The sequence below is a fragment of the Zonotrichia albicollis genome, chromosome W (assembly GCF_047830755.1).
Source record: "Zonotrichia albicollis isolate bZonAlb1 chromosome W, bZonAlb1.hap1, whole genome shotgun sequence".
Lineage (NCBI taxonomy): Eukaryota > Metazoa > Chordata > Aves > Passeriformes > Passerellidae > Zonotrichia > Zonotrichia albicollis.
In genome coordinates, this window is record NC_133859.1 from 13,291,057 (window position 1) to 13,303,009 (window position 11,953).

General features: G+C 46.9%; 1 pseudogene; it reads right to left on the minus strand.

Moving 5' to 3' along the window:
• Positions 1-9,871: 9,871 nt before the first annotated feature.
• Positions 9,872-11,297, minus strand: LOC141726815 (uncharacterized; annotated as a pseudogene).
• Positions 11,298-11,953: the final 656 nt, after the last annotated feature.

The following is an 11,953-nucleotide window of genomic DNA, read 5'->3' on the forward strand; positions in this document are numbered from 1 at the left end:
GGAGAAACTTATTGCCCTCTGGCAAAAATGGGGTGAAGAGGACGGATTTCTCCTGTTGGAGACAGATTTCTATGAGTTTTTTTGATGAGCAAAGCTCTTTGGGTTCTTTTCGAATGTGCTGTATGCACTTGATGTGTTCCTATGGGAGTGCATGGACTCCATTTTCCAATTCGTTTTGGACTGTGGGCTGGGATACCTCTGGATTTATCCAGCATTTAGAATGCTCTTTCCAGTCTTGAAGCCGAGAGCAGCTGTTTTTCCCTGGATTGCTAACTGCAACGGGCTCGCCCCATTTCCCTCGACTCCAGCAGGAGAAGAACCTTTGGAGGGGGATGATCTGCTGCTTCCCAGCCCCCCTGCGCCCCACCGGTGGGGCGAAGTTTCGCCTGGAGCCGAAAAAGTTTTTTTTACTGTGTCTTCGCAGCACGCTCAGATGGGGCCGTCTTTCTCCCCCCCTTCTCACTCTCTGGGGGGTGAAGAGTGGGCGATGCCGCCCCGGCCGGCGCTGCGAGCACCGCCCCTGGCAGCCCTGCATACCCCGCCATGGCCGGTCTACGGACCCTGCCCCGCTCAGAGATGGTGGCGGCACCGGTCTCCGAGGCCCCCCCGCCTGCCGGGCCTCTGGGGCAGCCTCCCGGACCCACCACGCGGCCGCCTCCCTTGGCGGTCCTGCCCACGGCTTCACCGGCTTCCACTCCTGCGCCTGAGAGCTCAGAAACACTGCTCCCTGCAGCTGCGCCGCTGTTGCTAGGCGACAACAATGCGACTGCTTCTTCCGGCTCAGTGGGGGATGCCCCCTCGCCAGCCTCGCCACCTCCACAGTCGCCCCTAGAGCCAGGGGCAGGAGACACTGCCGACCCAGTGCCGTGCCTGCTGCCACTCCCAGAGACAAGCGAGACAGCAGCGGCGTGTTCACGCACACCCCCACTGTTATGTACAAAAATTCAATTAATGTTTTTTTTTGTGGGAGGGAGTTGCAGGGACGCCGCCGGGTCGGTCTCTGCCAGGATACTTAGTGCTTTGTTATTGTAATACCGGGTCGTTGAGGCTTATCTCTTCTTTTGTATTAGTAAAAAGCCTGGCTGGGTGCGGTGGACCCTTCCCCCGAGGCTGTGGTCTCTTACAACATAGGGAAGACACCTGAGAGGGTGGGGGGGGTTATGCAAAGTGACTCCAAAGTCCAGAATGCTTTGTGGGACCCCGACTCGAGATGCAACGAGAAAACCCCAAAAACAACGAGCCAAATAAGAATTGAGAGACTAAAGTGATGTCTGGACGTGAGGAGCCGAGTGCTGAGCCTGCAGAGATGCTGAACACCTTTGGAGCCCCTCTCACCCTGAGCAGGGAGTGGTCCCAACGCTGGGACTAGCCACCTGGGAAGGTCACAGGATCAACATCTGATGGGTACATCGAGCCCTAAAAAGCTCCCACGAGGACTGGATCCCCGGGCTCTGCCCCTAGTGGACGGAGCTGCGCATATCCTCCTCCTCTGAGTCGCCCTGGGAGACGCGACGGCGACTGCAGCCCTGCCGAGCCGCCCAATCTTGAGCTGATCACTTTTAATAAAGGCATTATAAAGGAGAAGAAGTCTCCTGGCCCTGTTTATTTCACCCACTACCACAAACCGAGCCAGTTCCTGTTCAGGATGATGCTGAAAACGTCGCCGAACCCGCGGGACCCTCAGAGCAGCCTGCGGCGGCTCCTGCGCCCAGAGCGATTTCCCCCCCGAGTTTTTCAGGCTGTCCCAGGGCTGCCCCTGCGGGGGGAGCTAGGACAGGGGAAGAGGGCATTAGCCTCTCCTTCTGTGGAGAAGGCATTGCCCAACAGCTTGGGGCGGGGGCAGCCCAGCTGCCTGTTTTCAAAATCACCGTTCTTGGCGGGTTGGGGGGTGTTTGGTCAGGGATTGCCCCTTGGAGGTTGCCGTCTCTGCCGCCCCTCTCGCGCCCCAGCGGCGAGGGGCAGGTGGGTCCAAAGAGTTCTGCCCCTGCTCCTCAGCCCAGAGAGGGTGGTGCTGTGAGGCAGATGGGAGAAATACCTGTTGCATTTGCATTGCAGAGGCAGAGGGCACAGCGGGAAGCGATCATGGCTTGTTTGCTGTGGGGAAAAAACATCCCCAGACCCGAGATGGGATTTCTGGGGATGGTTTCTGTCTCCCTGCTGCTGGCATGCCTTGGTGATTTTGGGGAAAAGAAGCTTTTGGCCACCTGTGCTGCCATTGCATTGGCAGTGTGGTGCCAGTCTCTGACAATGCAGAGCCTGCCTGGTGGGTTAGGCCTGGGCTGTTGGGCTCGGGTCCCTGGGCCAGGGCCACCTCCCGGCCTCCTGGGTTTGGGGTTTTTTTTTCCCTCTTCTGGTCCTGGCCCACCTTTCTGTGGGCCAGATCTGGGGTTTCTTGTACGTCCACATGGGCCAGTGTGAAGGTCCGCCCGAAATGAACGGGTGACGAATGATTTTTGGGTGCAAAAATAACCAACATAGGCACAGGGGTTTTGCAGTAGCAAATCAACAAGATGCAATTTATTGATAATAACTACAGCTAAATATGCGTTTGGTTAGAGGATCCGGGGAAGAGAAGGGTAGGACAAGGGAAAAAGGGAGGAAAGAAAGTTAGGGAATGGGGTATAGCTACCAAGACGTGATGCCTTCGGGGTCCCACCGCCGATGCTAGCTGGTACACGTCTTGGGGAGATTCTCAGAGAGGCAGTCGAACCGAACCCCAGATATACTGTTCTTGGTTGGGGGAAGGGTGGCCGAAATTAGGTTTCCATGGAGGGGAAAAGTCCATTGTTTTCATGGCCGAATGCTCACAGCTACGTTTACTCTGGGCGGGTTCTCCCCCTTCCCTGAGTTGGGAGGGGGTACAGTCCCAGTCTCTGGAAGGAGGTTGCCGGGGGGGTGCCATGGGGGTGCCAATAGGGTGCCAGAGGGGTTCTTGGTTCTTTGATGAGGGGATTCGCATCTCTGTTGGTCCGTCACGGTGGTTGAACACAGGCAAGAGGGGTCTTCTTGGAGGGGGGGGGAGCTACCCCAGAGCTCAGTCCAGCCAGGCCTGAAGGTCTGAAGAAAGTCCAGTTCCATTGTTCAGAAAAGGGCAGCATGCCCCCTTCGAGTACAGCATGGCATGTTCTGCAGACACCATCTGTAAACACACTAAATAAGCATGAGACTTTCTTTCCCAAGTGACTCAACAGTTTTTAACCCTTCGGTGGTCCTTTTCTCATGACAATTGTGAGGCAAAAACTGAAGGATTTCCGGATGGACTTCCACACGACCCCGTGACTCACGATTGTTTTGAGGAATCTTCATCAGCAGAGCTTTAGAGTGTCTTTGAAACTCGTTGCACGTCGGTAGCATAACCCCGGAAAAGTAGGGATAACAGGAGAGAGGGGATAAAAGGGGAAGAGAAGGAAAAGAAAGAGAGAGAGGGGAAAGGGGAACCAATAAACATAAACATAATTAATATTGATCATCATAACAATTTCACACGTGGTTATTTTTTATAACAATTTCAAAAAATGATTAATTTTAACACTTTTCAAAAATATTAATCAATTAAACCAATATCATTTGTTTAACAATTTCAAAATTATTAAAACGAACCATAAATAGTCAAAAACAACAAGCAAATCATAGTATAATCATTGTCTTTTAAAATTATTTTCTAAAAATTAAAGTAACTTTCTATAAATCGTACTTGATAATTAAAAAGTTGTTTTAAAGCACATATGCTTGATTCATAACTGTTTCGTATCAAGTGTTTTGGGGACATCTGTTGTATAGAGTACATCAGCTAAGCGATGTGCATTGACTACAGTTGACAGTCTCTTAAGCTTTTTCATCATGTTCCAATTCATCATGAATAGGGCTGCTGACAAAATAAAGCCAAGTGTAACTAAGATCAAAAGAACAACAATTGGATGGCACACACTGTTCAGGACAGCTGTGGCAGTAGGTGGCCACCCAAAGAGAGTATCCCACCACCTATGCTCAGCATCCTGCTTTACCCTCTCCATAACCCGGTGTATTTGTCTCACGATGTGATGAACAGTCACCAGAGTCTTCTGTCCGTTCTCCTTGATTTTTTCGAGGATGTCAACCAGGTCCTGATGGAGCAACAGTTGTCTCACGAGGGTGAGGTTCATTCCGATAGGAGTGGGCATCAGCTTCTGGATCAGTGTGTAGTTGGAATGCAATAGGTAGTGAGAAGTAACTGGAGCTTCGTAAGAGAAATCACATCCTACTATCTTAGTAAAGTTACAAGCACAAAAGTTTGAATGATTCTTTGTATCTACCACAACATCTTCTACAAAAACAGAATCACATGTCGTTCTAAAGCATGCGCAGCCATTGCCTATGTATATAAGAACTGTCTGGGTATCCTCATGTGGACGAATCTCAAAATGACAGATGTTTTGCTCTGTGTCCAAACAGATATCCTGAGCTACAATTGCATTGCTTTCACAGATGAACCCTTGCTGTTCTCGGACAATACAAGTTTCCAGATTAACAGTTTGCCATTTGTCATCGACATGACGGGCCCATCCCCTGTATTCAGTAGGATAGAGGACAGCTCCGTCATGGTATAATCCTAATGCAATAACAGGGAAGACCAAATGTACAGAGGCATTGCGTATGGTTAAGACAAAAGCAGTGGCTGTGTTTGAAATGGGGTCATAGGTAAAGTTCACCAGGTTCCACCAGGATTGGAATTCTCTTTCAAATTCAGTGGCACTGTCCCAGATTATTTTCTGAATTTCTGTGGGGAAGATGCCTTCCTCGCCCTCTCTTATAATTGCAGCAGAGACTGACTGCATCCACAATTGTGCCTGGATACAGCTGAGGGCTAAGGAAACATTGTCTTGTGTAGCACTTAGTGCATCAATTATCAATTTGTGATCATTCACGTTCACTCTTTCCCAATTTGGCAAAATGTTTGACAGCAGCCATTGATGCATCCCTAAGGCTGACAGAGATGACCTCAGTGGTTGCTGCAATCTGGTCAGGTCTCTAGTTGTAGCAGTCAATTTGTTCATTAGTACTTCAGAATCAATGCTATTCAGAATTCCCAATCCTGTACCCACAACATCGGTCACATCCCTTGGTGTTCTAGTTTTAAAAGAGCTTTGTTTCCCAAGCCAAGTGGTCAAGCCTTCAAAAGAAATTTGCAGGAACGGAGAACAGGCTGGCTCAATATCTGAGACATTGTTCTGCATTAGCAATTTTACCTGTTTGAGAGACCATGCCGGATTGAACAATATTTGTTGTTGGCCAGTTTTCCTGATCACATAAGGTCCGATCTCGAAAATTATCGGGATGAGCATGACCGGTGGTACGGGTGAAGTGGTAACAGTGGTTTCAACATTTATTACAAATTTAAAAGAAAGGCCTTGAGTGTCCTTGGCCCAAAAGCAAATTACCTCTGTAGTGTCAGTTAATGTAAAGCTGTACCAGCAATCCCGTACGCTTGGGTGTGTACAGATTCGCTTCTGTTCGTTTTCCCGATCTGTGGAAGCACTGATTGACATTGCTTTGCTGTAATTAGACCCATTAACCATTCAACACCCAACACTAATTAGTTCACCTACTATTCCTTGAAGCTGCCAGGTTTTGTGTCTTTCCCATTCTTGTCTGGTGTACAACTTATCCTCATGCATAACTACTGTTAGCAAGTTCAGACCCGTGACATTTCCCATAAATCCGGTGGATTGCAGGAAGGCTTGAGACCAGGGCCACTCGAAGGAGTTCTCTGCTGCCTCTGCCAATTGGGGTGTGACGTTAGGAAAAAGGTTCACACTTTGGGTCTGAGAGGGTGCAATTACAGTACTCTGTGTGGGTTTTGGTACAGTGTTTATCTTAAATGTGTAAACCAAGCCTCTTAGTTCTAACGGACTAGCTGTGTCATTCTCCCAACGACATGTCACATAAGTGGGTTTGAACAAAACAAAACTGTACCAGCAAGCAACTGATTCATTACAATCTTTTGTAAGTGCAACATTGGTGGTTTTGGTACTAGAAACATAACTACCAGCATGTTCCTGGCGGCAACACAGAGTAAGGGCACTTTCCATTTTGGAACACCCCCATTTCTTTGTGGGACACAATGTTGCTGAGGGGATGTCCAGATGATTCCTTCCCCCTGCTTCCATAAAATTTCCAGCAATTATGATGGAGGTGGCTTCTCATGGAGGGTTCCTTCCACCTTTCTGCATGTTACCACAATTGACTCACCAACCATTCCCGTCAGGGTTCTCATCAACTCATTCTGATCCCACCTCCACTCATTCGGGTGGTACACCTTGGAGCCATGCTGCACTAGGATTGCCAGGCTCGGGTAACGGCCCTTGGGATAGGTTCCAAGGGCACTGGTGTGCTGAACGATGGCTTCAGGCCACAGCTGCTCACCAGGGGGCTGTCCATGAAATTGTGGTAAAATGCAGAAAAGTATTAGCAAGGTTATCATGTTTTCAGACGATTCTCATGTCCCTCGGAGTTCACCTGTAAAAGCAAGAACAACAAAAAATCCTGCCACTGAGAGGCAGAAAGGAGTTTAGAATGAGGGGATTATCCAGCGTGTGTGTATGCGGTGCTCTTTTCCAAGAGCATCAGAGGCTACCCATGCATATTTATTCAGAGGGGTTTTCAGCACAAGTGGTACCTCGCCCACCGTGGGGAGGTCCACTAAGACAGGTTGTCCAGGGTAATGTGATGGATTGTTTGCATCGTCGGGACCTTCCAGTGAAGGGATGATGCTTGGAGGTGTGGGGTAAAAAGCAGTGACTTTGGGGCAACTGTTCACTCCCCACCTGCTATTTACCCCTTTAACAGCCTCCCACAGCCGGCAGTCCCAGCTTGCTTTCTGGGGCTTAAGGAACCGCTTTAAAAGGCCATTTGTCCTTTCCACGATCCCGTTAGCCTGAGGGTAGTAAGGAGTATAAAAGGTCCACTTTATGCCTTCGGCTCTGGCCCAATCCTGAACCACCTTGGCAGTAAAGTGAGAACCCTTGTCAGACTGAATTTCTTGCGGTTTTGGAAAAGTTCCAAACCACCCCTGCAAAGCTTTAACTGTATTGTCACCTGTGGCCCTTTTAAAAGCATCAGCTTGTACCAACCCAGATACAATTCCTACTCCTACCAACACAAAATGTTTACCTCCTGCCTTCTTAAAAGGACCAATATAATCTACCTGCCACGCTTCCCACAAACCTTTGCCTTTCCTCAAATGCAGAGGGTCATCCTCTAAAGGATGCCTTTCCAGTCGCTTGCGGCACTGTTCGCAGGCCAATATGCATGTTTTACACATTTCCCTGGTGACTGGCCATCCGCGGGCGTGTGCTTCCTGATACAGATCTTTGGCACCTGTGTGCTGCCTTTTTACATGTAACCATTCTAACAGTTGATTCCAATCCTCTGAAATAGTTTCTTTTTTCAGGGGGCTAAGCCTTGCTAGTTCATCAACTCTGTTGTTCCATTCACCTGCTTGATTCCCATCAGTTTGATGAGAAGCTACCCAACTGACCAGAAAGTTTCCTTTACTGGCAATTTCTAGGATTTCTTTCCATTTATCTTTCTGCCACACTGGGATTCTGTTAACTTCCCAGCCATTCTGTTGCCAGAAAGGGAGCCACTCAGTGCAGCCTTTGTATACCGCATATGAATCAGTATAGATGTAAACAGGAGAAGTGTTTTGTGCCTCACACTGGAAAACACTTCAGACGGCTATGATTTCTCCTACCTGAGCGCTGCCCTCCCCTTCTGTGATAATCTTTTCACCAGATGAAATATGTAAGGCAGCCGCCTTGTATTTCCAAATTTTTCCTTCCCGCTTTGCGGAAGCATCTGTAAACCAACAGTTTGCTGCTATTTCAGGTGAGAATGGTGGTGCTACTTGTATTACAGAAGCAGGTTTGTCTTGGCTACTATCCAGGCTCTCAGTGTCTAGTATTGCCAAGAATTTTGCAGCACTTTCTGTGACAGAAAAGCTATTGCAGTAATACTCTATTTGAGCATACCATTTCCTGACTGATGACTTTTGAGCTATGCCGTCAGGTGGAGGGGTCCCGTTCGTGACAGCTTTAATTATCTTGAAGGGACCTCTCAAGATGATAGCTTGCTGCCGTGTGATTTTCTCTACTTCAATGAGAGCTAAGCTAACAACAAACAATCCTTTTCCCCAGGTAGTGTATCTTTTTGCAGCATCTATAAAACCACGGGAAAAGAAGGTGACAGGCCTTGTTGGACCCTCAGGACCTCACTGCCAGATGTGTATTGATAGTCCTGAGGAGGCAAATCCCCATTCCACTTGGAAAGGGTCTTTAGGGTGAATGGGCCCCAATGCCTGATGTGCAGCGGCTTCAAAAATCAGTAATTGGAGTGCTTCCTCCTGAGAAGGAGTCCAATCCCATTTGATTCCTTTTCTCAGTAAATTGTAAAGGGGCCTAGCAATGATTGAGAAATCTGGGATGTGTTTCCTCCAGAATACTAACAGTCCTAAGGCTTGTTGGAGGTCTTTTTTGTTTTCAGGCATTTTCATCTGCTCTAGAGAGGTTAAAGTGTCAGGTGGGATGCATGTGCTGCCAGATCACCACCAAATTCCCAGGAATTTTACTTCCTGAGAAGGCTTTTGAATTTTTTCTGAGGGAATCTTTAAATCAAGGCTTTCCAAATGAGAGATTATATTCTGCTGGAGATCCCCCACCTCTTTAATTTCCTCTCCTCCTACCAAAATGTCATCAATGTATTGGTACACAGCTACAGTGTCAGGTTTAGGTATTTTTTCTAATTCCTTAGCTAGAGCATGGTGTGCTAGTGTTGGAGAGTGTTTGTATCCCTGAGGGAGTCTCGTAAATGTGTACTGTTGTTCCTCCCATGTGAATGCAAAGCGATCCATGTCCTCTGGCTGTATAGGTATCATGAAGAACATGTCTTTGACATCTATGGTTGCCATGAATGTGTGAGCTTTTTCTTGTATTGATGTTATTAATTCAGCTAAATTTGGCACTGCTGCAGTCAGAGGGTCAGTGTTGGCATTCAGCCTACGGTAATCAACCGTAAGCCTCCACTTCCCATTAGGCTTTCGGACTGGCCACACTGGTGAATTGTATGGGGAGTGTGTGTTAATAATTATTCCTTGATCACGCAATTCTTGAATAACTGGTTTGATGTCTTCTCTGGCTCCAGAAGGCAAGGGATACTGTTTCACATTGATTGTTTTACTGTAAGGCAGTGCGGGTGCGGTCTGAAGCAGTCTAATGTTAAGTGGCGGAGTGCCAAAAGACCACAGGAAACCCTCGGTGTCTTCCCACTGCCTTCCTGAGAGGACATCCATCCCTAGCAGATTATTTGGTATGTCCCCAATTACCATTTTGACAACCAATTGATTTTCTTCTCCGGGGAGTGTTACTTTGACTAAAGCAACATTCATTGGTTCTATGGTTCCTAAAGCATTAAGAACGCAGCATTGCCTTTTTGTTGGAACAACTCCACACTTCTGGGCATCTCTATGTGTTAGTGCAGAAATCTGGGCTCCCGTATCAACAATGTAGGTTACCAGAACTTTTTTGGGGCCCGTGATTGCTGTAATTAACATGTCTCCTGATTTATTTTTTGTGAGCATTCGTAAGTAAACCCAACCTCCACCCCTTCGCTCACCTGTAAGCGGTGGAGATACTAGTTTCCCGAAAGCTCTGTTGGTGAAGATTCACTGTTTGTGTTTTGGGCCATGGGCGGGTGGGCAGTTATGGTGCTTAGGCTCTGTGAAAGAAGTTGCAAAAGAGTTACTTCCGGCTTACTGCTGGTGCTTTTCAGGAGACACGCAGCCAGGGTTTCACTGTCCAAGTTCTGTGAAAGAAACTGAGAAAGAGTTAATTTTGGGTCACTGGCTGTGTTCTGCGGGAGGGGCTGAGACGCAGCCTCACTGCCCAGATTCCGAGGGAGAAACTGGGGAAGGGTTAACTTTGGCTCATTGCCTGTGTTCTGTGTGAAAGACTGTGATGTATTGTGTGTACTGAACTGTGTATTGGTAGGAGTATTTGTTAGTTTCTGGTGAGGGAGGGGGATCGGGGCACTGGGCTGGGTATTTGTTTTTCTAAAATTCCAGTTAGTTATGATTTTCTGCAATTTTTCAAGTGGTAGACCATCCATTATGTCCCGGGGAACCCTTTTCTTTATTCCCAGCATCCACCAGCGTTGTCTGTTGGAAATCTGTTTTCCTGGTTCTGTGTTTTCAGTGTTAGGGGTTCCCATAAACCGGACACCTTTTGTTTTTTCTGATTTTTCTTCCAGGGTTTTTACAGGCCCATACTGTCTACAATAGTTTATTAAATCAACTGCTACCTCACTCCATGTCCAAGGTTGCGGCTGCTGCTAGACGTGTCAGATGGTGGTGTGGGTGTTTGTGTTGGTGTATAGGGTGAAGGTGCAGTGTCAGTGGACTCAGACTGATCAGTGGAGTTGTTAAGAAATCTTTCTAGTCTATCTATTGGGCATAGAGCCATAACTGTTTTTTGAATAGTGATTGCTGTTGATTTCAATGTTTCTGGAAGCCCACGAATTAAAGGGGTCATAATTTCAGGCTTCACAGGCAATTGCATTGGGGATTCAAAACCAGGAATTAATTTTTTCTCATGAATCATTTGCAAACATGCAGCTTTTTGTACACTTTCTAGGATTTTGTCAGGGGTAGTGGCAATTGCTAAGGGATCACCCCTTTCCAGGGGATTTATTCCCCCGGCGCAATAGGCTGCACGTTGTATTAGAGACCAGGCATCACGCTTATCTCCTGTTGTTAGGAAAACACCATGTCCCCAGTAACCACTGGCCTCTTGTTCAGTTAACTTAATCTGGTCTCCGCCAGTGAGGGACACACGGAACACATATTCCGTTTCTGATTCGTGGGGGAGGCGACCGAATTCCTTTTTCAATTTAGCTAATTCGGTAGTGCTGAATGGTGTTTCTTTGGTTGTTATGTGGGGATCCATGTCTTCATTGTTAATGTAATTATATTCAGTTTTAATAAAAGGTCACAAATGAGGACAACAATTTTCCCCACAATTTTTAACTGTTTCAGATTCTTTGTAAGAATAGTTTTGTTTAGCTGCCTCAATTTCTTTGTAAGGATAAATCTTTTTAATGGAAGGTGTTACCTTTTCTTCCTCCTCTGTAGAGGAGTTGATTTTGTGTATGGTTTTGGTGTGTTCTTCCCTAAGGGCAGCTCGCAGCTTATAAATTTCATTTCTGTCCTCATTTAACTGTTTTTGCAAAATTTCAACCAAATTTTGAAGGGAATCTATAATTACCATTTCCTCAGTTCTCCGTTTACAGCGGTTTTCTATGGCTGCAGTAAGACATGCTCCAAGTACTGAGCAAAGAATGCTTTTATTTTTACCCATTTTGAATTTTGATTCATGTTGCAGAGAACATATTCTATCAATGACATTTTCCAAATTAAACCAATTGTTCTCTGCCCAAGTTTCTCTGCCAGATGACGGTTTGGCATTGTGTTTAGCAAGCAACGTGTAAAAATCAGCTTTTGCTTTAGGATTGAGATTTTCACTCATTTTGTGTGAAGGGACTAGGACTATACCAGGGAGCTAATTTGCTAACTCAAGTTAGACAGACTTTTTGTTCCACTCCGTCTCCCTAGATAGCTGAAGAAACCAAATCTGTCTGGAAGGCACTGTTTTAATTGCTTCAGATTGTCCCTTCCTTTCCAGACAGTCTAGATACACACACTCACACACTCACACAAGTGTTTTCTTTGTGAGGGGACCAGAAACCTAGAACAGGGAAAAAACCACTCAGCTTTTGCTGGGCCGCCCCTCGCTCCCTGTGTAGGTGAAGGGACAATATCTGTCTAAAAGGCACTGCTTAATTACTTCAAGTCTGCCCCTTCCCTTTTAGACAGTCCGGGTACACAAAAAAAAAAAAAATACAGCAGTAAAAAACAGTAACAGGT